Raw genomic sequence first — 27,592 nt, forward strand, 5'->3', positions numbered from 1 at the left:
TAACTTTTGACATACAGCTCAGATATGCAAAAGAAACACATGTTCATGTTACGCAAGGTATGAAAAGACCAAAAACACACACTTCTCAAGTCTGAGCGTTCCCTGAGGAGATAGACCAAAGTGCATTTCAGAATAGGCAGTAGGACTCAATTCAGCCAGAAAACTTAACTTTGATACACAGCTCAGATATGCAAAACAAACCTATATTCATGTACCCCACAGTCTGAGAAGCCCAAAAAACAGTCAATTTTTTCAAATCTGAGCTTTCCCTGAGGAGATAGAACAAAGTGCATCTCAGAATGGGCAGTAGGGCTCAATTCAGCCAGAAAACTTAACTTTTGACACACAGCTCAGATATGCAAAAGAAACACATGTTCATGTTACGCAATGTATGAAAAGACCAAAAACACACACTTCTCAAGTCTGAACTTTACCTGAGGATCTGTATCTCAGAATAGGCAGTAGGAATCAATTCAACCAGAAAATTTAGCTTTTGACACACAGCTCAATTATTCAAAGCAAACATATATTCATGTACCCCACAGTCTGAAAATCACAAAAAACAGTCAATTTTTTCAAATCTGAGCTTTCCCTGAGGAGATAGACCAAAGTGCATCTCAGAATGGGCAGTAGGCCTCAATTCAGCCAGAAAACTTAACTTTGATACACAGCTCAGATATGCAAAACAAACCTATATTCATGTACCCCACAGTCTGAGAAGCCCAAAAAACAGTCAATTTTTTCAAATCTGAGCTTTCCCTGAGGAGATAGAACAAAGTGCATCTCAGAATGGGCAGTAGGGCTCAATTCAGCCAGAAAACTTAACTTTTGACACACAGCTCAGATATGCAAAAGAAACACATGTTCATGTTACGCAATGTATGAAAAGACCAAAAACACACACTTCTCAAGTCTGAACTTTACCTGAGGATCTGTATCTCAGAATAGGCAGTAGGAATCAATTCAACCAGAAAATTTAGCTTTTGACACACAGCTCAATTATTCAAAGCAAACATATATTCATGTAACCCACAGTCTGAAAATCACAAAAAACAGTCAATTTTTTCAAATCTGAGCTTTCCCTGAGGAGATAGACCAAAGTGCATCTCAGAATGGGCAGTAGGCCTCAATTCAGCCAGAAAACTTAACTTTGATACACAGCTCAGATATGCAAAACAAACCTATATTCATGTACCCCACAGTCTGAGAAGCCCAAAAAACAGTCAATTTTTTCAAATCTGAGCTTTCCCTGAGGAGATAGAACAAAGTGCATCTCAGAATGGGCAGTAGGGCTCAATTCAGCCAGAAAACTTAACTTTTGACACACAGCTCAGATATGCAAAAGAAACACATGTTCATGTTACGCAAGGTATGAAAAGACCAAAAAACACACACTTCTCAACTCTGAACTTTACCTGAGGATCTGTATCTCAGAATGGGCAGTAGGACTCAATTCAGCCAGAAAACTTAACTTTTGACACACAGCTCAGATATGCAAAAGAAACACATGTTCATGTTACGCAATGTATGAAAAGACCAAAAACACACACTTCTCAAGTCTGAACTTTACCTGAGGATCTGTATCTCAGAATAGGCAGTAGGAATCAATTCAACCAGAAAATTTAGCTTTTGACACACAGCTCAATTATTCAAAGCAAACATATATTCATGTACCCCACAGTCTGAAAATCACAAAAAACAGTCAATTTTTTCAAATCTGAGCTTTCCCTGAGGAGATAGACCAAAGTGCATCTCAGAATGGGCAGTAGGCCTCAATTCAGCCAGAAAACTTAACTTTGATACACAGCTCAGATATGCAAAACAAACCTATATTCATGTACCCCACAGTCTGAGAAGCCCAAAAAACAGTCAATTTTTTCAAATCTGAGCTTTCCCTGAGGAGATAGAACAAAGTGCATCTCAGAATGGGCAGTAGGGCTCAATTCAGCCAGAAAACTTAACTTTTGACACACAGCTCAGATATGCAAAAGAAACACATGTTCATGTTACGCAAGGTATGAAAAGACCAAAAAACACACACTTCTCAACTCTGAACTTTACCTGAGGATCTGTATCTCAGAATGGGCAGTAGGACTCAATTCAGCCAGAAAACTTAACTTTTGACACACAGCTCAGATATGCAAAAGAAACACATGTTCATGTTACGCAATGTATGAAAAGACCAAAAACACACACTTCTCAAGTCTGAACTTTACCTGAGGATCTGTATCTCAGAAGAGGCAGTAGGAATCAATTCAGCCAGAAAACTTAACTTTTGACACAGAGCTCAGATATGCAAAACAAACATATATTCATGCACCCCACAGTCTGAGAAGCCCAAAAAAGTCAATTTTTTCAAATCTGAGCTTTCCCTGAGGAGATAGACCAAAGTGCATCTCAGAATGGGCAGTAGGACTCAATTCAGCCAGAAAACTTAACTTTGATACACAGCTCAGATATGCAAAACCAACTTATATTCATGTACCCCACAGTCTGAGAAGCCCAAAAAACAGTCAATTTTTTCAAATCTGAGCTTTCCCTGAGGAGATAGAACAAAGTGCATCTCAGAATGGGCAGTAGGGCTCAATTCAGCCAGAAAACTTAACTTTTGACATACAGCTCAGATATGCAAAAGAAACACATGTTCATGTTACGCAAGGTATGAAAAGACCAAAAACACACACTTCTCAAGTCTGAACTTTACCTGAGGATCTGTATCTCAGAATAGGCAGTAGGAATCAATTCAACCAGAAAATTTAGCTTTTGACACACAGCTCAATTATTCAAAGCAAACATATATTCATGTACCCCACAGTCTGAAAATCACAAAAAACAGTCAATTTTTTCAAATCTGAGCTTTCCCTGAGGAGATAGAACAAACTGCATCTCAGAATGGGCAGTAGGGCTCAATTCAGCCAGAAAACTTAACTTTTGACATACAGCTCAGATATGCAAAAGAAACACATGTTCATGTTACGCAAGGTATGAAAAGACCAAAAACACACACTTCTCAAGTCTGAGCGTTCCCTGAGGAGATAGACCAAAGTGCATTTCAGAATAGGCAGTAGGACTCAATTCAGCCAGAAAACTTAACTTTGATACACAGCTCAGATATGCAAAACCAACTTATATTCATGTACCCCACAGTCTGAGAAGCCCAAAAAACAGTCAATTTTTTCAAATCTGAACTTTCCCTGAGGAGATAGAACAAACTGCATCTCAGAATGGGCAGTAGGGCTCAATTCAGCCAGAAAACTTAACTTTTGACATACAGCTCAGATATGCAAAAGAAACACATGTTCATGTTACGCAAGGTATGAAAAGACCAAAAACACACACTTCTCAAGTCTGAACTTTACCTGAGGATCTGTATCTCAGAATAGGCAGTAGGAATCAATTCAACCAGAAAATTTAGCTTTTGACACACAGCTCAATTATTCAAAGCAAACATATATTCATGTACCCCACAGTCTGAAAATCACAAAAAACAGTCAATTTTTTCAAATCTGAGCTTTCCCTGAGGAGATAGACCAAAGTGCATCTCAGAATGGGCAGTAGGCCTCAATTCAGCCAGAAAACTTAACTTTGATACACAGCTCAGATATGCAAAACAAACCTATATTCATGTACCCCACAGTCTGAGAAGCCCAAAAAACAGTCAATTTTTTCAAATCTGAGCTTTCCCTGAGGAGATAGAACAAAGTGCATCTCAGAATGGGCAGTAGGGCTCAATTCAGCCAGAAAACTTAACTTTTGACACACAGCTCAGATATGCAAAAGAAACACATGTTCATGTTACGCAAGGTATGAAAAGACCAAAAAACACACACTTCTCAACTCTGAACTTTACCTGAGGATCTGTATCTCAGAATGGGCAGTAGGACTCAATTCAGCCAGAAAACTTAACTTTTGACACACAGCTCAGATATGCAAAAGAAACACATGTTCATGTTACGCAATGTATGAAAAGACCAAAAACACACACTTCTCAAGTCTGAACTTTACCTGAGGATCTGTATCTCAGAATAGGCAGTAGGAATCAATTCAGCCAGAAAACTTAACTTTTGACACAGAGCTCAGATATGCAAAGCAAACATATATTTATGTACCCCACAGTCTGAGAAGCCCAAAAAAGTCAATTTTTTCAAATCTGAGCTTTCCCTGAGGAGATAGACCAAAGTGCATCTCAGAATGGCCAGTAGGCCTCAATTCAGCCAGAAAACTTAACTTTTGACCCAAGCTCAGATTTCCAAACAAACACATGTTCATGTTACGAAAAGTATGAAAACAGCAAAAACACACAATTCTCAAATCTCTACTGTACCTGAGGATCTGTATCTCAGAATAGGCAGTAGGAATCAATTCAACCAGAAAATTTAACTTTGATACACAGCTCAGATACGCAAAACAAACCTATATTCATGTACCCCACAGTCTGAGAAGCCCAAAAAAGAGTCAATTTTTTCAAATCTGAGCTTTCCCTGAGGAGATAGACCAAAGTGCATCTCAAAATGGGCAGTAGGGGTCAATTCAGCTAGAAAACATTATTTTTGACACACAGCTCAGATATGCAAAACAAACCTATATTCATGTACCCCACAGTCTGAGAAGCCCAAAAAACAGTCAATTGTTTCAAATCTGAGCTTTCCCTGAGGAGATAGACCAAAGTGCATCTCAAAATGGGCAGTAGGGCTCAATTCAGCCAGAAAACTTAACTTTTGACACACAGCTCAGATATGCAAAAGAAACACATGTTCATGTTACGCAAGGTATGAAAAGACCAAAAACACACACTTCTCAAGTCTGAACTTTACCTGAGGATCTGTATCTCAGAATGGGCAGTAGGACTCAATTCAGCCAGAAAACTTAACTTTTGACACACAGCTCAGATATGCAAAAGAAACACATGTTCATGTTACGCAAAGTATGAAAACACCAAAAACACACAATTCTCAAATCTCTACTTTACCTGAGGATCTGTATCTCAGAATAGGCAGTAGGACTCAATTCAACCAGAAAATTTAACTTTGGACACACAGCTCAGATATGCTAAACAAACCTATATTCATGTACCCTACAGTCTGAGAAGCCCAAAAAACAGTCAATTGTTTCAAATCTGAGCTTTCCCTGAGGAGATAGACCAAAGTGCATCTCAAAATGGGAAGTAGGCCTCAATTCAGCCAGAAAACTTAACTTTTGACACACAGCTCAGATATGCAAAACAAAAGTATATTCATGCACCCAACAGTCTGAAAATCCCCAAAACACACAATTCTCAAATCTGAGCGTTCCCTGAGGAGATAGACCAAAGTGCATTTCAGAATAGGCAGTAGGACTCAATTCAGCCAGAAAACTTAACTTTTGACACAGAGCTCAGATATGCAAAACAAACATATATTCATGTACCCCACAGTCTGAGAAGCCCAAAAAAAGTCAATTTTTTCAAATCTGAGCTTTCCCTGAGGAGATAGAACAAACTGCCTCTCAGAATGGGCAGTAGGGCTCAATTCAGCCAGAAAACTTAACTTTTGACATACAGCTCAGATATGCAAAAGAAACACATGTTCATGTTACGCAAGGTATGAAAAGACCAAAAACACACACTTCTCAAGTCTGAACTTTACCTGAGGATCTGTATCTCAGAATAGGCAGTAGGAATCAATTCAACCAGAAAATTTAGCTTTTGACACACAGCTCAATTATTCAAAGCAAACATATATTCATGTACCCCACAGTCTGAAAATCACAAAAAACAGTCAATTTTTTCAAATCTGAGCTTTCCCTGAGGAGATAGACCAAAGTGCATCTCAGAATGGGCAGTAGGCCTCAATTCAGCCAGAAAACTTAACTTTGATACACAGCTCAGATATGCAAAACAAACCTATATTCATGTACCCCACAGTCTGAGAAGCCCAAAAAACAGTCAATTTTTTCAAATCTGAGCTTTCCCTGAGGAGATAGAACAAAGTGCATCTCAGAATGGGCAATAGGGCTCAATTCAGCCAGAAAACTTAACTTTTGACACACAGCTCAGATATGCAAAAGAAACACATGTTCATGTTACGCAATGTATGAAAAGACCAAAAACACACACTTCTCAAGTCTGAACTTTACCTGAGGATCTGTATCTCAGAATAGGCAGTAGGAATCAATTCAACCAGAAAATTTAGCTTTTGACACACAGCTCAATTATTCAAAGCAAACATATATTCATGTACCCCACAGTCTGAAAATCACAAAAAACAGTCAATTTTTTCAAATCTGAGCTTTCCCTGAGGAGATAGACCAAAGTGCATCTCAGAATGGGCAGTAGGCCTCAATTCAGCCAGAAAACTTAACTTTGATACACAGCTCAGATATGCAAAACAAACCTATATTCATGTACCCCACAGTCTGAGAAGCCCAAAAAACAGTCAATTTTTTCAAATCTGAGCTTTCCCTGAGGAGATAGAACAAAGTGCATCTCAGAATGGGCAATAGGGCTCAATTCAGCCAGAAAACTTAACTTTTGACACACAGCTCAGATATGCAAAAGAAACACATGTTCATGTTACGCAATGTATGAAAAGACCAAAAACACACACTTCTCAAGTCTGAACTTTACCTGAGGATCTGTATCTCAGAATAGGCAGTAGGAATCAATTCAGCCAGAAAACTTAACTTTTGACACAGAGCTCAGATATGCAAAGCAAACATATATTCATGTACCCCACAGTCTGAGAAGCCCAAAAAAGTCAATTTTTTCAAATCTGAGCTTTCCCTGAGGAGATAGACCAAAGTGCATCTCAAAATGGGAAGTAGGCCTCAATTCAGCCAGAAAACTTAACTTTTGACACACAGCTCAGATATGCAAAAGAAACACATGTTCATGTTACGCAAGGTATGAAAAGACCAAAAACACACACTTCTCAAGTCTGAACTTTACCTGAGGATCTGTATCTCAGAATGGGCAGTAGGACTCAATTCAGCCAGAAAACTTAACTTTTGACACACAGCTCAGATATGCAAAAGAAACACATGTTCATGTTACGCAAAGTATGAAAAGACCAAAAACACACAATTCTCAAATCTCTACTTTACCTGAGGATCTGTATCTCAGAACAGGCAGTAGGACTCAATTCAACCAGAAAATTTAACTTTGGACACACAGCTCAGATATGCTAAACAAACCTATATTCATGTACCCTACAGTCTGAGAAGCCCAAAAAACAGTCAATTGTTTCAAATCTGAGCTTTCCCTGAGGAGAAAGACCAAAGTGCATCTCAAAATGGGACGTAGGCCTCAATTCAGCCAGAAAACTTAACTTTTGACACACAGCTCAGATATGCAAAACAAAAGTATATTCATGCACCCAACAGTCTGAAAATCCCCAAAACACACAATTCTCAAATCTGAGCGTTCCCTGAGGAGATAGACCAAAGTGCATTTCAGAATAGGCAGTAGGACTCAATTCAGCCAGAAAACTTAACTTTTGACACAGAGCTCAGATATGCAAAACAAACATATATTCATGTACCCCACAGTCTGAGAAGCCCAAAAAACAGTCAATTTTTTCAAATCTGAGCTTTCCCTGAGGAGATAGAACAAACTGCATCTCAGAATGGGCAGTAGGGCTCAATTCAGCCAGAAAACTTAACTTTTGACATACAGCTCAGATATGCAAAAGAAACACATGTTCATGTTACGCAAGGTATGAAAAGACCAAAAACACACACTTCTCAAGTCTGAACTTTACCTGAGGATCTGTATCTCAGAATAGGCAGTAGGAATCAATTCAACCAGAAAATTTAGCTTTTGACACACAGCTCAATTATTCAAAGCAAACATATATTCATGTACCCCACAGTCTGAAAATCACAAAAAACAGTCAATTTTTTCAAATCTGAGCTTTCCCTGAGGAGATAGACCAAAGTGCATCTCAGAATGGGCAGTAGGCCTCAATTCAGCCAGAAAACTTAACTTTGATACACAGCTCAGATATGCAAAACAAACCTATATTCATGTACCCCACAGTCTGAGAAGCCCAAAAAACAGTCAATTTTTTCAAATCTGAGCTTTCCCTGAGGAGATAGAACAAAGTGCATCTCAGAATGGGCAGTAGGGCTCAATTCAGCCAGAAAACTTAACTTTTGACACACAGCTCAGATATGCAAAAGAAACACATGTTCATGTTACGCAAGGTATGAAAAGACCAAAAAACACACACTTCTCAACTCTGAACTTTACCTGAGGATCTGTATCTCAGAATGGGCAGTAGGACTCAATTCAGCCAGAAAACTTAACTTTTGACACACAGCTCAGATATGCAAAAGAAACACATGTTCATGTTACGCAATGTATGAAAAGACCAAAAACACACACTTCTCAAGTCTGAACTTTACCTGAGGATCTGTATCTCAGAATAGGCAGTAGGAATCAATTCAGCCAGAAAACTTAACTTTGATACACAGCTCAGATATGCAAAACAAACCTATATTCATGTACCCCACAGTCTGAGAAGCCCAAAAAACTGCCATTTTTTTCAAATCTGAGCTTTCCCTGAGGAGATAGACCAAAGTGCATCTCAGAATGGCCAGTAGGCCTCAATTCAGCCAGAAAACTTAACTTTTGACCCAAGCTCAGATTTCCAAACAAACACATGATCATGTTACGAAAAGTATGAAAACAGCAAAAACACACAATTCTCAAATCTCTACTGTACCTGAGGATTTGTATCTCAGAATAGGCAGTAGGAATCAATTCAACCAGAGAATTTAACTTTGATACACAGCTCAGATACGCAAAACAAACCTATATTCATGTACCCCACAGTCTGAGAAGCCCAAAAAACAGTCAATTTTTTCAAATCTGAGCTTTCCCTGAGGAGATAGACCAAAGTGCATCTCACAATGGGCAGTAGGGGTCAATTCAGCTAGAAAACATTATTTTTGACACACAGCTCAGATATGCAAAACAAACCTATATTCATGTACCCCACAGTCTGAGAAGCCCAAAAAACAGTCAATTGTTTCAAATCTGAGCTTTCCCTGAGGAGATAGACCAAAGTGCATCTCAAAATGGGCAGTAGGGCTCAATTCAGCCAGAAAACTTAACTTTTGACACACAGCTCAGATATGCAAAAGAAATTTATATTCATGTACCCCACAGTCTGAAAACACCAAAAACACACAATTCTCAAATCTGAGCGTTCCCTGAGGAGATAGACCAAAGTTCATTTCAGAATAGGCAGTAGGACTCAATTCAGCCAGAAAACTTAACTTTTGACACAGAGCTCAGATATGGAAAACAAACATATATTCATGTACCGCACAGTCTGAAAAGCCCAAAAAACAGTCAATTTTTTCAAATCTGAGCTTTCCCTGAGGAGATAGAACAAAGTGCATCTCAGAATGGGCAGTAGGGCTCAATTCAGCCAGACAACTTAACTTTTGACACACAGCTCAGATATGCAAAAGAAACACATGTTCATGTTACGCAAGGTATGGAAAGACCAAAAACACACACTTCTCAAGTCTGAACTTTACCTGAGGATCTGTATCTCAGAATGGGCAGTAGGACTCAATTCAGCCAGAAAACTTAACTTTTGACACACAGCTCACATATGCAAAAGAAACACATGTTCATGTTACGCAAAGTATGAAAACACCAAAAACACACAGTTCTCAAATCTCTACTTTACCTGAGGATCTGTATCTCAGAATAGGCAGTAGGACTCAATTCAACCAGAAAATTTAACTTTGGACACACAGCTCAGATATGCTAAACAAACCTATATTCATGTACCCTACAGTCTGAGAAGCCCAAAAAACAGTCAATTGTTTCAAATCTGAGCTTTCCCTGAGGAGATAGACCAAAGTGCATCTCAAAATGGGAAGTAGGCCTCAATTCAGCCAGAAAACTTAACTTTTGACACACAGCTCAGATATGCAAAACAAAAGTATATTCATGCACCCAACAGTCTGAAAATCCCCAAAACACACAATTCTCAAATCTGAGCGTTCCCTGAGGAGATAGACCAAAGTGCATTTCAGAATAGGCAGTAGGACTCAATTCAGCCAGAAAACTTAACTTTTGACACAGAGCTCAGATATGCAAAACAAACATATATTCATGTACCCCACAGTCTGAGAAGCCCAAAAAACAGTCAATTTTTTCAAATCTGAGCTTTCCCTGAGGAGATAGACCAAAGTGCATCGCAGAATGGGCAGTAGGGCTCAATTCAGCCAGAAAACTTAACTTTTGACACACAGCTCAGATATGCAAAAGAAACACATGTTCATGTTACGCAAGGTATGAAAAGACCAAAAACACACTCTTCTCAAGTCTGAACTTTACCTGAGGATCTGTATCTCAGAATAGGCAGTAGGAATCAATTCAACCAGAAAATTTAACTTTTGACACACAGCTCAATTATTCAAAGCAAACATATATTCATGTACCCCACAGTCTGAAAATCACAAAAAACAGTCAATTTTTTCAAATCTGAGCTTTCCCTGAGGAGATAGACCAAAGTGCATCTCAGAATGGGCAGTAGGCCTCAATTCAGCCAGAAAACTTAACTTTGATACACAGCTCAGATATGCAAAACAAACCTATATTCATGTACCCCACAGTCTGAGAAGCCCAAAAAACAGTCAATTTTTTCAAATCTGAGCTTTCCCTGAGGAGATAGAACAAAGTGCATCTCAGAATGGGCAGTAGGACTCAATTCAGCCAGAAAACTTAACTTTTGACACACAGCTCAGATATGCAAAAGAAACACATGTTCATGTTACGCAATGTATGAAAAGACCAAAAACACACAATTCTCAAGTCTGAACTTTACCTGAGGATCTGTATCTCAGAATAGGCAGTAGGAATCAATTCAGCCAGAAAACTTAACTTTTGACACAGAGCTCAGATATGCAAAACAAACATATATTCATGTACCCCACAGTCTGAGAAGCCCAAAAAAGTCAATTTTTTCAAATCTGAGCTTTCCCTGAGGAGATAGACCAAAGTGCATCTCAGAATGGCCAGTAGGACTCAATTCAGCCAGAAAACTTAACTTTTGACACACAGCTCACATATGCAAAAGAAACACATGTTCATGTTACGCAAAGTATGAAAACACCAAAAACACACAGTTCTCAAATCTCTACTTTACCTGAGGATCTGTATCTCAGAATAGGCAGTAGGACTCAATTCAACCAGAAAATTTAACTTTGGACACACAGCTCAGATATGCTAAACAAACCTATATTCATGTACCCTACAGTCTGAGAAGCCCAAAAAACAGTCAATTGTTTCAAATCTGAGCTTTCCCTGAGGAGATAGACCAAAGTGCATCTCAAAATGGGAAGTAGGCCTCAATTCAGCCAGAAAACTTAACTTTTGACACACAGCTCAGATATGCAAAACAAAAGTATATTCATGCACCCAACAGTCTGAAAATCCCCAAAACACACAATTCTCAAATCTGAGCGTTCCCTGAGGAGATAGACCAAAGTGCATTTCAGAATAGGCAGTAGGACTCAATTCAGCCAGAAAACTTAACTTTTGACACAGAGCTCAGATATGCAAAACAAACATATATTCATGTACCCCACAGTCTGAGAAGCCCAAAAAACAGTCAATTTTTTCAAATCTGAGCTTTCCCTGAGGAGATAGACCAAAGTGCATCGCAGAATGGGCAGTAGGGCTCAATTCAGCCAGAAAACTTAACTTTTGACACACAGCTCAGATATGCAAAAGAAACACATGTTCATGTTACGCAAGGTATGAAAAGACCAAAAACACACTCTTCTCAAGTCTGAACTTTACCTGAGGATCTGTATCTCAGAATAGGCAGTAGGAATCAATTCAACCAGAAAATTTAACTTTTGACACACAGCTCAATTATTCAAAGCAAACATATATTCATGTACCCCACAGTCTGAAAATCACAAAAAACAGTCAATTTTTTCAAATCTGAGCTTTCCCTGAGGAGATAGACCAAAGTGCATCTCAGAATGGGCAGTAGGACTCAATTCAGCCAGAAAACTTAACTTTGATACACAGCTCAGATATGCAAAACAAACCTATATTCATGTACCCCACAGTCTGAGAAGCCCAAAAAACAGTCAATTTTTTCAAATCTGAGCTTTCCCTGAGGAGATAGAACAAAGTGCATCTCAGAATGGGCAGTAGGACTCAATTCAGCCAGAAAACTTAACTTTTGACACACAGCTCAGATATGCAAAAGAAACACATGTTCATGTTACGCAATGTATGAAAAGACCAAAAACACACAATTCTCAAGTCTGAACTTTACCTGAGGATCTGTATCTCAGAATAGGCAGTAGGAATCAATTCAGCCAGAAAACTTAACTTTTGACACAGAGCTCAGATATGCAAAACAAACATATATTCATGTACCCCACAGTCTGAGAAGCCCAAAAAAGTCAATTTTTTCAAATCTGAGCTTTCCCTGAGGAGATAGACCAAAGTGCATCTCAGAATGGGCAGTAGGACTCAATTCAGCCAGAAAACTTAACTTTGATACACAGCTCAGATATGCAAAACAAACCTATATTCATGTACCCCACAGTCTGAGAAGCCCAAAAAACAGTCATTTTTTTCAAATCTGAGCTTTCCCTGAGGAGATAGAACAAAGTGCATCTCAGAATGGGCAGTAGGGCTCAATTCAGCCAGAAAACTTAACTTTTGACACACAGCTCAGATATGCAAAAGAAACACATGTTCATGTTACGCAAGGTATGAAAAGACCAAAAACACACACTTCTCAAGTCTGAACTTTACCTGAGGATCTGTATCTCAGAATAGGCAGTAGGAATCAATTCAACCAGAAAATTTAACTTTTGACACACAGCTCAATTATTCAAAGCAAACATATATTCATGCACCCCACAGTCTGAAAATCCCAAAACAGTCAATTTTTTCAAATCTGAGCTTTCCCTGAGGAGATAGACCAAAGTGCATCTCAGAATGGGCAGTAGGCCTCAATTCAGCCAGAAAACTTAACTTTGATACACAGCTCAGATATGCAAAACAAACCTATATTCATGTACCCCACAGTCTGAGAAGCCCAAAAAACAGTCAATTGTTTCAAATCTGAGCTTTCCCTGAGGAGATAGACCAAAGTGCATCTCAAAATGGGCAGTAGGGCTCAATTCAGCCAGAAAACTTAACTTTTGACACACAGCTCAGATATGCAAAAGAAATTTATATTCATGTACCCCACAGTCTGAAAACACCAAAAACACACAATTCTCAAATCTGAGCGTTCCCTGAGGAGATAGACCAAAGTTCATTTCAGAATAGGCAGTAGGACTCAATTCAGCCAGAAAACTTAACTTTTGACACAGAGCTCAGATATGGAAAACAAACATATATTCATGTACCGCACAGTCTGAAAAGCCCAAAAAACAGTCAATTTTTTCAAATCTGAGCTTTCCCTGAGGAGATAGAACAAAGTGCATCTCAGAATGGGCAGTAGGGCTCAATTCAGCCAGACAACTTAACTTTTGACACACAGCTCAGATATGCAAAAGAAACACATGTTCATGTTACGCAAGGTATGGAAAGACCAAAAACACACACTTCTCAAGTCTGAACTTTACCTGAGGATCTGTATCTCAGAATGGGCAGTAGGACTCAATTCAGCCAGAAAACTTAACTTTTGACACACAGCTCACATATGCAAAAGAAACACATGTTCATGTTACGCAAAGTATGAAAACACCAAAAACACACAGTTCTCAAATCTCTACTTTACCTGAGGATCTGTATCTCAGAATAGGCAGTAGGACTCAATTCAACCAGAAAATTTAACTTTGGACACACAGCTCAGATATGCTAAACAAACCTATATTCATGTACCCTACAGTCTGAGAAGCCCAAAAAACAGTCAATTGTTTCAAATCTGAGCTTTCCCTGAGGAGATAGACCAAAGTGCATCTCAAAATGGGAAGTAGGCCTCAATTCAGCCAGAAAACTTAACTTTTGACACACAGCTCAGATATGCAAAACAAAAGTATATTCATGCACCCAACAGTCTGAAAATCCCCAAAACACACAATTCTCAAATCTGAGCGTTCCCTGAGGAGATAGACCAAAGTGCATTTCAGAATAGGCAGTAGGACTCAATTCAGCCAGAAAACTTAACTTTTGACACAGAGCTCAGATATGCAAAACAAACATATATTCATGTACCCCACAGTCTGAGAAGCCCAAAAAACAGTCAATTTTTTCAAATCTGAGCTTTCCCTGAGGAGATAGACCAAAGTGCATCGCAGAATGGGCAGTAGGGCTCAATTCAGCCAGAAAACTTAACTTTTGACACACAGCTCAGATATGCAAAAGAAACACATGTTCATGTTACGCAAGGTATGAAAAGACCAAAAACACACTCTTCTCAAGTCTGAACTTTACCTGAGGATCTGTATCTCAGAATAGGCAGTAGGAATCAATTCAACCAGAAAATTTAACTTTTGACACACAGCTCAATTATTCAAAGCAAACATATATTCATGTACCCCACAGTCTGAAAATCACAAAAAACAGTCAATTTTTTCAAATCTGAGCTTTCCCTGAGGAGATAGACCAAAGTGCATCTCAGAATGGGCAGTAGGCCTCAATTCAGCCAGAAAACTTAACTTTGATACACAGCTCAGATATGCAAAACAAACCTATATTCATGTACCCCACAGTCTGAGAAGCCCAAAAAACAGTCAATTTTTTCAAATCTGAGCTTTCCCTGAGGAGATAGAACAAAGTGCATCTCAGAATGGGCAGTAGGACTCAATTCAGCCAGAAAACTTAACTTTTGACACACAGCTCAGATATGCAAAAGAAACACATGTTCATGTTACGCAATGTATGAAAAGACCAAAAACACACAATTCTCAAGTCTGAACTTTACCTGAGGATCTGTATCTCAGAATAGGCAGTAGGAATCAATTCAGCCAGAAAACTTAACTTTTGACACAGAGCTCAGATATGCAAAACAAACATATATTCATGTACCCCACAGTCTGAGAAGCCCAAAAAAGTCAATTTTTTCAAATCTGAGCTTTCCCTGAGGAGATAGACCAAAGTGCATCTCAGAATGGCCAGTAGGACTCAATTCAGCCAGAAAACTTAACTTTGATACACAGCTCAGATATGCAAAACAAACCTATATTCATGTACCCCACAGTCTGAGAAGCCCAAAAAACAGTCATTTTTTTCAAATCTGAGCTTTCCCTGAGGAGATAGAACAAAGTGCATCTCAGAATGGGCAGTAGGGCTCAATTCAGCCAGAAAACTTAACTTTTGACACACAGCTCAGATATGCAAAAGAAACACATGTTCATGTTACGCAAGGTATGAAAAGACCAAAAACACACACTTCTCAAGTCTGAACTTTACCTGAGGATCTGTATCTCAGAATAGGCAGTAGGAATCAATTCAACCAGAAAATTTAACTTTTGACACACAGCTCAATTATTCAAAGCAAACATATATTCATGCACCCCACAGTCTGAAAATCCCAAAACAGTCAATTTTTTCAAATCTGAGCTTTCCCTGAGGAGATAGACCAAAGTGCATCTCAGAATGGGCAGTAGGCCTCAATTCAGCCAGAAAACTTAACTTTGATACACAGCTCAGATATGCAAAACAAACCTATATTCATGTACCCCACAGTCTGAGAAGCCCAAAAAACAGTCAATTTTTTCAAATCTGAGCTTTCCCTGAGGAGATAGAACAAAGTGCATCTCAGAATGGGCAGTAGGGCTCAATTCAGCCAGAAAACTTAACTTTTGACATACAGCTCAGATATGCAAAAGAAACACATGTTCATGTTACGCAAGGTATGAAAAGACCAAAAACACACACTTCTCAAGTCTGAACTTTACCTGAGGATCTGTATCTCAGAATAGGCAGTAGGAATCAATTCAACCAGAAAATTTAACTTTTGACACACAGCTCAATTATTCAAAGCAAACATATATTCATGTACCCCACAGTCTGAAAATCACAAAAAACAGTCAATTTTTTCAAATCTGAGCTTTCCCTGAGGAGATAGACCAAAGTGCATCTCAGAATGGGCAGTAGGCCTCAATTCAGCCAGAAAACTTAACTTTGATACACAGCTCAGATATGCAAAACAAACCTATATTCATGTACCCCACAGTCTGAGAAGCCCAAAAAACAGTCAATTTTTTCAAATCTGAGCTTTCCCTGAGGAGATAGAACAAAGTGCATCTCAGAATGGGCAGTAGGACTCAATTCAGCCAGAAAACTTAACTTTTGACACACAGCTCAGATATGCAAAAGAAACACATGTTCATGTTACGCAATGTATGAAAAGACCAAAAACACACAATTCTCAAGTCTGAACTTTACCTGAGGATCTGTATCTCAGAATAGGCAGTAGGAATCAATTCACCCAGAAAACTTAACTTTTGACACAGAGCTCAGATATGCAAAACAAACATATATTCATGTACCCCACAGTCTGAGAAGCCCAAAAAAGTCAATTTTTTCAAATCTGAGCTTTCCCTGAGGAGATAGACCAAAGTGCATCTCAGAATGGGCAGTAGGACTCAATTCAGCCAGAAAACTTAACTTTGATACACAGCTCAGATATGCAAAACAAACCTATATTCATGTACCCCACAGTCTGAGAAGCCCAAAAAACAGTCAATTTTTTCAAATCTGAGCTTTCCCTGAGGAGATAGAACAAAGTGCATCTCAGAATGGGCAGTAGGGCTCAATTCAGCCAGAAAACTTAACTTTTGACACACAGCTCAGATATGCAAAAGAAACACATGTTCATGTTACGCAAGGTATGAAAAGACCAAAAACACACACTTCTCAAGTCTGAACTTTACCTGAGGATCTGTATCTCAGAATAGGCAGTAGGAATCAATTCAACCAGAAAATTTAACTTTTGACACACAGCTCAATTATTCAAAGCAAACATATATTCATGCACCCCACAGTCTGAAAATCCCAAAACAGTCAATTTTTTCAAATCTGAGCTTTCCCTGAGGAGATAGACCAAAGTGCATCTCAGAATGGGCAGTAGGCCTCAATTCAGCCAGAAAACTTAACTTTGATACACAGCTCAGATATGCAAAACAAACCTATATTCATGTACCCCACAGTCTGAGAAGCCCAAAAAACAGTCAATTTTTTCAAATCTGAGCTTTCCCTGAGGAGATAGAACAAAGTGCATCTCAGAATGGGCAGTAGGGCTCAATTCAGCCAGAAAACTTAACTTTTGACATACAGCTCAGATATGCAAAAGAAACACATGTTCATGTTACGCAAGGTATGAAAAGACCAAAAACACACACTTCTCAAGTCTGAACTTTACCTGAGGATCTGTATCTCAGAAAAGGCAGTAGGAATCAATTCAACCAGAAAATTTAACTTTTGACACACAGCTCAATTATTCAAAGCAAACATATATTCATGCACCCCACAGTCTGAGAAGCCGAAAAAACAGTCAATTTTTTCAAATCTGAGCTTTCGCTGAGGAGATAGAACAAAGTGCATCTCAGAATGGGCAGGAGCTTTTCTTATCGACCAAAGTGCATCTCAGAATGGCCAGTAGGGCTCAATTCAGCCAGAAAACTTAACTTTTGACACACAGCTCAATTATTCAAAGCAAACATATATTCATGCACCCCACAGTCTGAGAAGCCCAAAAAACAGTCAATTGTTTCAAATCTGAGCTTTCCCTGAGGAGATAGACCAAAGCGCATCGCAGAATGGGCAGTAGGGCTCAATTCAGCCAGCAAACTTAACTTTTGACACACAGCTCAGATATGAAAAACAAACATATATTCATGTACCACAGTCTGAAAAGCCCAAAAAACAGTCAATTTTTTCAAATCTGAGCTTTCCCTGAGGAGATAGATCAAAGTGCATCGCAGAATGGGCATTAGGCCTCAATTCAGCCAGAAAACTTAACTTTTGACACACAGCTCAGGTATGCAAAACAAACGTATATTCATGTACCCTACAGTCTGAGAAGCCCAAAAAACAGTCAATTGTTTCAAATCTGAGCTTTCCCTGAGGAGATAGAACAAAGTGCGTCTCAGAATGGGCAGTAGGGCTCAATTCAGCCAGAAAACTTAACTTTTAACCCAAGCTCAGATTTTCAAAAGAAACACATGTTCATATTACGAAAAGTATGAAAACAGCAAAAACACACAATTCTCAAATCTGAACTTTACCTGAGGATCTGTATCTCAGAATAGGCAGTAGGAATCAATTCAACCAGAAAATTTAACTTTTGACACACAGCTCAGATATGCAAAACAAACATATATTCATGTACCCCACAGTCTGAGAAGCCCAAAAAACAGTCAATTGTTTCAAATCTGAGCTTTCCCTGAGGAGATAGACCAAAGTACATCTCAAAATGGGCAGTAGGCCTCAATTCAGCTAGAAAACATTATTTTTGACACACAGCTCATATATGCAAAGGAAATTTATATTCATGTACCCCACAGTCTGAAAACACCAAAAACACACAATTCTCAAATCTGAGCGTTCCCTGAGGAGATAGACCAAAGTGTATCGCAGAATGGGCAGTAGGGCTCAATTCAGCCAGAAAACTTAACTTTTGACACCGAGCTCAGATATGCAAAACAAACATATATTCATGTACCCCACAGGCTGAAAACACCAAAAACACACAATTCTCAAATCTGAGCGTTCCCTGAGGAGATAGACCAAAGTGTATCGCAGAATGGGCAGTAGGGCTCAATTCAGCCAGAAAACTTAACTTTTGACACACAGCTCAGATATGCAAAAGAAAGACATGTTCATGTTATGCAAAGTATGAAAAGACCAAAAACACACAATTCTCAAATCTCTACTTTACCTGAGGATCTGTATCTCAGAATAGGCAGTAGGACTCAATTCAACCAGAAAATTTAACTTTGGACACACAGCTCAGATATGCTAAACAAACCTATATTCATGTACCCTACAGTCTGAGAAGCCCAAAAAACAGTCAATTGTTTCAAATCTGAGCTTTCCCTGAGGAGATAGACCAAAGTGCATCTCAAAATGGGAAGTAGGCCTCAATTCAGCCAGAAAACTTAACTTTTGACACACAGATCAGATATGCAAAACAAAAGTATATTCATGCACCCAACAGTCTGAAAATCCCCAAAACACACAATTCTCAAATCTGAGCGTTCCCTGAGGAGATAGACCAAAGTGCATTTCAGAATAGGCAGTAGGACTCAATTCAGCCAGAAAACTTAACTTTTGACACATTGCTCAGATATGCAAAACAAAAATATATTCATGTACCCCACAGTCTGAGAAGCCCAAAAAACAGTCAATTTTTTCAAATCTGAGCTTTCCCTGAGGAGATAGAACAAACTGCATCTCAGAATGGGCAGTAGGGCTCAATTCAGCCAGAAAACTTAACTTTTGACATACAGCTAAGATAAGCAAAAGAAACACATGTTCATGTTACGCAAGGTATGAAAAGACCAAAAACACACACTTCTCAAGTCTGAACTTTACCTGAGGATCTGTATCTCAGAATAGGCAGTAGGAATCAATTCAACCAGAAAATTTAACTTTTGACACACAGCTCAATTATTCAAAGCAAACATATATTCATGTACCCCACAGTCTGAAAATCACAAAAAACAGTCAATTTTTTCAAATCTGAGCTTTCCCTGAGGAGATAGACCAAAGTGCATCTCAGAATGGGCAGTAGGCCTCAATTCAGCCAGAAAACTTAACTTTGATACACAGCTCAGATATGCAAAACAAACCTATATTCATGTACCCCACAGTCTGAGAAGCCCAAAAAACAGTCAATTTTTTCAAATCTGAGCTTTCCCTGAGGAGATAGAACAAAGTGCATCTCAGAATGGGCAGTAGGACTCAATTCAGCCAGAAAACTTAACTTTTGACACACAGCTCAGATATGCAAAAGAAACACATGTTCATGTTACGCAATGTATGAAAAGACCAAAAACACACACTTCTCAAGTCTGAACTTTACCTGAGGATCTGTATCTCAGAATAGGCAGTAGGAATCAATTCAGCCAGAAAACTTAACTTTTGACACAGAGCTCAGATATGCAAAACAAACATATATTCATGTACCCCACAGTCTGAGAAGCCCAAAAAAGTCAATTTTTTCAAATCTGAGCTTTCCCTGAGGAGATAGACCAAAGTGCATCTCAGAATGGGCAGTAGGACTCAATTCAGCCAGAAAACTTAACTTTGATACACAGCTCAGATATGCAAAACAAACCTATATTCATGTACCCCACAGTCTGAGAAGCCCAAAAAACAGTCAATTTTTTCAAATCTGAGCTTTCCCTGAGGAGATAGAACAAAGTGCATCTCAGAATGGGCAGTAGGGCTCAATTCAGCCAGAAAACTTAACTTTTGACACACAGCTCAGATATGCAAAAGAAACACATGTTCATGTTACGCAAGGTATGAAAAGACCAAAAACACACACTTCTCAAGTCTGAACTTTACCTGAGGATCTGTATCTCAGAATAGGCAGTAGGACTCAATTCAACCAGAAAACTTAACTTTTGACACACACCTCAGATATGCAAAACAAACGTATATTCATGCACCCCACACTCTGAGAAGCCCAAAAAACAGTCAATTTTTTCAAATCTGAGCTTTCCCTGAGGAGATAGACCAAAGTGCATCACAGAATCGGCAGTAGGGCTCAATTCAGCCAGAAAACTTGACTTTTGACACACAGCTCAGATATGCAAAAGAAATTTATATTCATGTACCCCACAGTCTGAAAACACCAAAAACACACAATTCTCAAATCTGAGCGTTCCCTGAGGAGATAGACCAAAGTGCATTTCAGAACAGGGAGTAGGACTGAATTCAGCCAGAAAACTTAACTTTTGACAGAGAGCTCAGATATGCAAAACAAACATATATTCATGTACCCCACAGTCTGAGAAGCCCAAAAAACAGTCAATTGTTTCAAATCTGAGCTTTCCCTGAGGAGATAGAACAAAGTGCGTCTCAGAATGGGCAGTAGGGCTCAATTTAGCCAGAAAACTTAACTTTTAACCCAAGCTCAGATTTTCAAAAGAAACACATGTTCATATTACGAAAAGTATGAAAACAGCAAAAACACACAATTCTCAAATCTGAACTTTACCTGAGGATCTGTATCTCAGAATAGGCATTAGGAATCAATTCAACCAGAAAATTTAACTTTTGACACACAGCTCAGATATGCAAAACAAACATATATTCATGTACCCCACAGTCTGAGAAGCCCAAAAAACAGTCAATTGTTTCAAATCTGAGCTTTCCCTGAGGAGATAGACCAAAGTGCATCTCAAAATGGGCAGTAGGCCTCAATTCAGCTAGAAAACATTATTTTTGACACACAGCTCATATATGCAAAGGAAATTTATATTCATGTACCCCACAGTCTGAAAACACCAAAAACACACAATTCTCAAATCTGAGCGTTCCCTGAGGAGATAGACCAAAGTGTATCGCAGAATGGGCAGTAGGGCTCAATTCAGCCAGAAAACTTAACTTTTGACACCGAGCTCAGATATGCAAAACAAACATATATTCATGTACCCCACAGGCTGAAAACACCAAAAACACACAATTCTCAAATCTGAGCGTTCCCTGAGGAGATAGACCAAAGTGTATCGCAGAATGGGCAGTAGGGCTCAATTCAGCCAGAAAACTTAACTTTTGACACACAGCTCAGATATGCAAAAGAAAGACATGTTCATGTTATGCAAAGTATGAAAAGACCAAAAACACACAATTCTCAAATCTCTACTTTACCTGAGGATCTGTATCTCAGAATAGGCAGTAGGACTCAATTCAACCAGAAAATTTAACTTTGGACACACAGCTCAGATATGCTAAACAAACCTATATTCATGTACCCTACAGTCTGAGAAGCCCAAAAAACAGTCAATTGTTTCAAATCTGAGCTTTCCCTGAGGAGATAGACCAAAGTGCATCTCAAAATGGGAAGTAGGCCTCAATTCAGCCAGAAAACTTAACTTTTGACACACAGATCAGATATGCAAAACAAAAGTATATTCATGCACCCAACAGTCTGAAAATCCCCAAAACACACAATTCTCAAATCTGAGCGTTCCCTGAGGAGATAGACCAAAGTGCATTTCAGAATAGGCAGTAGGACTCAATTCAGCCAGAAAACTTAACTTTTGACACATTGCTCAGATATGCAAAACAAAAATATATTCATGTACCCCACAGTCTGAGAAGCCCAAAAAACAGTCAATTTTTTCAAATCTGAGCTTTCCCTGAGGAGATAGAACAAACTGCATCTCAGAATGGGCAGTAGGGCTCAATTCAGCCAGAAAACTTAACTTTTGACATACAGCTCAGATATGCAAAAGAAACACATGTTCATGTTACGCAAGGTATGAAAAGACCAAAAACACACACTTCTCAAGTCTGAACTTTACCTGAGGATCTGTATCTCAGAATAGGCAGTAGGAATCAATTCAACCAGAAAATTTAACTTTTGACACAAAGCTCAATTATTCAAAGCAAACATATATTCATGTACCCCACAGTCTGAAAATCACAAAAAACAGTCAATTTTTTCAAATCTGAGCTTTCCCTGAGGAGATAGACCAAAGTGCATCTCAGAATGGGCAGTAGGCCTCAATTCAGCCAGAAAACTTAACTTTGATACACAGCTCAGATATGCAAAACAAACCTATATTCATGTACCCCACAGTCTGAGAAGCCCAAAAAACAGTCAATTTTTTCAAATCTGAGCTTTCCCTGAGGAGATAGAACAAAGTGCATCTCAGAATGGGCAGTAGGACTCAATTCAGCCAGAAAACTTAACTTTTGACACACAGCTCAGATATGCAAAAGAAACACATGTTCATGTTACGCAATGTATGAAAAGACCAAAAACACACACTTCTCAAGTCTGAACTTTACCTGAGGATCTGTATCTCAGAATAGGCAGTAGGAATCAATTCAGCCAGAAAACTTAACTTTTGACACAGAGCTCAGATATGCAAAACAAACATATATTCATGTACCCCACAGTCTGAGAAGCCCAAAAAAGTCAATTTTTTCAAATCTGAGCTTTCCCTGAGGAGATAGACCAAAGTGCATCTCAGAATGGGCAGTAGGACTCAATTCAGCCAGAAAACTTAACTTTGATACACAGCTCAGATATGCAAAACAAACCTATATTCATGTACCCCACAGTCTGAGAAGCCCAAAAAACAGTCAATTTTTTCAAATCTGAGCTTTCCCTGAGGAGATAGAACAAAGTGCATCTCAGAATGGGCAGTAGGGCTCAATTCAGCCAGAAAACTTAACTTTTGACACACAGCTCAGATATGCAAAAGAAACACATGTTCATGTTACGCAAGGTATGAAAAGACCAAAAACACACACTTCTCAAGTCTGAACTTTACCTGAGGATCTGTATCTCAGAATAGGCAGTAGGAATCAATTCAACCAGAAAATTTAACTTTTGACACACAGCTCAATTATTCAAAGCAAACATATATTCATGCACCCCACAGTCTGAAAATCCCAAAACAGTCAATTTTTTCAAATCTGAGCTTTCCCTGAGGAGATAGACCAAAGTGCATCTCAGAATGGGCAGTAGGCCTCAATTCAGCCAGAAAACTTAACTTTGATACACAGCTCAGATATGCAAAACAAACCTATATTCATGTACCCCACAGTCTGAGAAGCCCAAAAAACAGTCAATTTTTTCAAATCTGAGCTTTCCCTGAGGAGATAGAACAAAGTGCATCTCAGAATGGGCAGTAGGGCTCAATTCAGCCAGAAAACTTAACTTTTGACATACAGCTCAGATATGCAAAAGAAACACATGTCATGTTACGCAAGGTAGGAAAAGACCAAAAACACACACTTCTCAAGTCTGAACTTTACCTGAGGATCTGTATCTCAGAAAAGGCAGTAGGAATCAATTCAACCAGAAAATTTAACTTTTGACACACAGCTCAATTATTCAAAGCAAACATATAGTCATGCACCCCACAGTCTGAGAAGCCGAAAAAACAGTCAATTTTTTCAAATCTGAGCTTTCGCTGAGGAGATAGAACAAAGTGCATCTCAGAATGGGCAGTAGGGCTCAATTCAGCCAGAAAACTTAACTTTTGACATACAGCTCAGATATGCAAAAGAAACACATGTTCATGTTACGCAAGGTATGAAAACACCAAAAACACACACTTCTCAAATCTGAACTTTACCTGAGGATCTGTATCTCAGAATAGGCAGTAGGACTGCATTCAACCAGAAAACAAATCTTTTGACACAGAGCTTAGATATGGGAAACAAATATATATTCATGTACCCCACAGTCTGAAACGCCCAAAAAACAGTCAATTTTTTTCAAATCTGAGCGTTCCCTGAGGAAATAGACCAAAGTGCATCTCACAATGGGCAGTAGGCCTCTATTCAGCCAGAAAACTTAACTATTGACGCACAGCTCAGATATGCAAAACAAACACATGTTCATGTGACGCAAAGTATGAAAACACCAAAAACACACAATTCTCAAATCTGAACTTTACCTGAGGGTCTGTATCTGCGAATAGGCAGTAGGACTCAATTCAGCCAGAAAACTTAACTTTTGACACACAGCTCAGATATGGAAAACAAACATATATTCATGTACCACAGTCTGAAAAGCCCAAAAAACAGTCAATTTTTTCAAATCTGAGCTTTCCCTGAGGAGATAGACCAAAGCGCATCGCAGAATGGGCAGTAGGGCTCAATTCAGCCAGCAAACTTAACTTTTGACACACAGCTCAGATATGCAAAACAAACGTATATTCATGTACCACAGTCTGAAAAGCCCAAAAAACAGTCAATTTTTTCAAATCTGAGCTTTCCCTGAGGAGATAGATCAAAGTGCATCGCAGAATGGGCATTAGGCCTCAATTCAGCCAGAAAACTTAACTTTTGACACACAGCTCAGGTATGCAAAACAAACGTATATTCATGTACCCTACAGTCTGAGAAGCCCAAAAAACAGTCAATTTTTTCAAATCTGAGCTTTCCCTGAGGAGATAGACCAAAGTGCATCTCAGAATGGGCAGTAGGGCTCAATTCAGCCAGAAAACTTAACTTTTGACATACAGCTCAGATATGCAAAAGAAACACATGTTCATGTTACGCAAGGTATGAAAACACCAAAAACACACACTTCTCAAATCTGAACTTTACCTGAGGATCTGTATCTCAGAATAGGCAGTAGGACTCAATTCAACCAGAAAACTTAACTTTTGACACACACCTCAGATATGCAAAACAAACGTATATTCATGCACCCCACACTCTGAGAAGCCCAAAAAACAGTCAATTTTTTCAAATCTGAGCTTTCCCTGAGGAGATAGACCAAAGTGCATCACAGAATCGGCAGTAGGGCTCAATTCAGCCAGAAAACTTGACTTTTGACACACAGCTCAGATATGCAAAAGAAATTTATATTCATGTACCCCACAGTCTGAAAACACCAAAAACACACAATTCTCAAATCTGAGCGTTCCCTGAGGAGATAGACCAAAGTGCATTTCAGAATGGGCAGTAGGACTCAATTCAGCCAGAAAACTTAACTTTTGACACAGAGCTCAGATATGGAAAACAAACATATATTCATGTACCGCACAGTCTGAAAAGCCCAAAAAACAGTCAATTTTTTCAAATCTGAGCTTTCCCTGAGGAGATAGACCAAAGTGCATCGCAGAATGGGCAGTAGGGCTCATTTCAGCCAGAAAACTTAACTTTTGACACACAGCTCAGATATGCAAAACAAAAGTATATTCATGCACCCAACAGTCTGAAAATCCCCAAAACACACAATTCTCAAATCTGAGCGTTCCCTGAGGAGATAGACCAAAGTGCATTTCAGAACAGGCAGTAGGACTGAATTCAGCCAGAAAACTTAACTTTTGACAGAGAGCTCAGATATGCAAAACAAACATATATTCATGTACCCCACAGTCTGAGAAGCCCAAAAAACAGTCAATTGTTTCAAATCTGAGCTTTCCCTGAGGAGATAGAACAAAGTGCGTCTCAGAATGGGCAGTAGGGCTCAATTCAGCCAGAAAACTTAACTTTTAACCCAAGCTCAGATTTTCAAAAGAAACACATGTTCATATTACGAAAAGTATGAAAACAGCAAAAACACACAATTCTCAAATCTGAACTTTACCTGAGGATCTGTATCTCAGAATAGGCAGTAGGAATCAATTCAACCAGAAAATTTAACTTTTGACACACAGCTCAGATATGCAAAACAAACATATATTCATGTACCCCACAGTCTGAGAAGCCCAAAAAACAGTCAATTGTTTCAAATCTGAGCTTTCCCTGAGGAGATAGACCAAAGTGCATCTCAAAATGGGCAGTAGGCCTCAATTCAGCTAGAAAACATTATTTTTGACACACAGCTCATATATGCAAAGGAAATTTATATTCATGTACCCCACAGTCTGAAAACACCAAAAACACACAATTCTCAAATCTGAGCGTTCCCTGAGGAGATAGACCAAAGTGTATCGCAGAATGGGCAGTAGGGCTCAATTCAGCCAGAAAACTTAACTTTTGACACACAGCTCAGATATGCAAAAGAAAGACATGTTCATGTTATGCAAAGTATGAAAAGACCAAAAACACACAATTCTCAAATCTCTACTTTACCTGAGGATCTGTATCTCAGAATAGGCAGTAGGACTCAATTCAACCAGAAAATTTAACTTTTGACACACAGCTCAGATATGCAAAAGAAATTTATATTCATGTACCCCACAGTCTGAGAAGCCCAAAAAACAGTCAATTGTTTCAAATCTGAGCTTTCCCTGAGGAGATAGACCAAAGTGCATCTCAAAATGGGCAGTAGGCCTCAATTCAGCTAGAAAACATTATTTTTGACACACAGCTCATATATGCAAAGGAAATTTATATTCATGTACCCCACAGTCTGAAAACACCAAAAACACACAATTCTCAAATCTGAGCGTTCCCTGAGGAGATAAACCAAAGTGTATCGCAGAATGGGCAGTAGGGCTCAATTCAGCCAGAAAACTTAACTTTTGACACCGAGCTCAGATATGCAAAACAAAGATATATTCATGTACCCCACAGGCTGAAAATCCCAAAAAACAGTCAATTTTTTCAAATCTGAGCTTTCCCTGAGGAGATAGAACAAAGTGCATCTCAGAATGGGCAGTAGGACTCAATTCAGCCAGAAAACTTAACTTTTGACACACAGCTCAGATATGCAAAAGAAAGACATGTTCATGTTATGCAAAGTATGAAAAGACCAAAAACACACAATTCTCAAATCTCTACTTTACCTGAGGATCTGTATCTCAGAATAGGCAGTAGGACTCAATTCAACCAGAAAATTTAACTTTTGACACACAGCTCAGATATGCAAAACAAACCTATATTCATGTACCCTACAGTCTGAGAAGCCCAAAAAACAGTCAATTGTTTCAAATCTGAGCTTTCCCTGAGGAGATAGACCAAAGTGCATCTCAAAATGGGCAGTAGGGCTCAATTCAGCCAGAAAACTTGACTTTTGAC

Source organism: Pantherophis guttatus, chromosome 18 (genome assembly GCF_059756535.1).
Source record: "Pantherophis guttatus breed Tessera chromosome 18, ASM5975653v1, whole genome shotgun sequence".
Classification (NCBI taxonomy): Eukaryota; Metazoa; Chordata; class Lepidosauria; order Squamata; family Colubridae; genus Pantherophis; species Pantherophis guttatus.